The sequence below is a fragment of the Propithecus coquereli genome, unplaced genomic scaffold (genome assembly GCF_000956105.1).
Source record: "Propithecus coquereli isolate 6110/MARCELLA unplaced genomic scaffold, Pcoq_1.0 Scaffold165, whole genome shotgun sequence".
NCBI lineage: Eukaryota > Metazoa > Chordata > Mammalia > Primates > Indriidae > Propithecus > Propithecus coquereli.
The window spans coordinates 1,272,970-1,273,848 of record NW_012141080.1 but is presented as its reverse complement, the minus strand read 5'-3'; the positions used below and the strand labels follow the sequence as shown (position 1 = coordinate 1,273,848).

At 35.3% G+C, this 879-nt stretch overlaps 1 protein-coding gene across 1 annotated transcript in view; it reads left to right on the top strand.

Annotated features, from left to right (window-relative positions):
- Nucleotides 1–879, top strand: part of RFWD3 (ring finger and WD repeat domain 3) — a 75,194-nt gene that overhangs the window by 45,966 nt on the left and 28,349 nt on the right. The gene's annotated exons all lie outside the window — the stretch shown is intronic.

The following is an 879-nucleotide window of genomic DNA, read 5'->3' as shown; positions in this document are numbered from 1 at the left end:
GGGTGTTGAATTTTGCCAAATGCTTTTTCTGCGTCTATTGAGAGAATCATATGGTTTTTGTTTTTGCTTCTGTTTATGTGGTGAATTATGTTTATAGATTTGCATATGTTGAACCATCCCTGCATCTCTGGGATGAAGCCCACTTGGTCATGATTTAAGTCATTTCTAAATGTTGCAGATGTTTCTTTCTACTGTCTTCCCCACAGGATTTCTGCCAACTGTGAGATCACTTTGCTTCAGAAGGATTTCCTGTTTCCTCACTTAGAAGTTCCATTCAAATGCTTCAAAACTATGTCCTCTAAACTTAGATATATGAAGGGTTGGGAGTGGAATCCTTAGATTATATATTTCTCTATTCACTGATATTAGCTATGAGTTGAGATGCTATTGGGAGCATCCTTCAATTGAGGGGAAAGTAAAAGGATTATTTATAATGTTCCTATATCCCATCTAAGTTTTTAATAAAAAGGTTTATTATCAAATAAAACCTTTTTCACAAATTGGAAAAATACTGTTTCTTCTAATGTTCTCCAAATTGAGTGCATGTTCTGTTCCTTTTTTCTTAGTGTCCACTCCAGTCTGCACAGCCAGCTCTGCTTGATATCCTTCTGGTGCTAATTTGTCCTTGTTCCCCTTACTGAGTAGGCATTTATTCATCTTCCCTTATTCATTTAAAGCCTGTAGTCTCCCTTTTTGTCTGTCTGACTTTCCTAATTCTGTCTCAGAAGATAATAATAAACTTTCTCCTACTTGGTTCCGTGGAGAAGCTGAAGGCTATTTTGTATCTAGGATTTAATAAATTCTTCCTTTTTTTAATAATTCAGATAATAATAGATACTTAGTGAAAATAAATCTGGCTGGGCATGGTAGGCAACATTT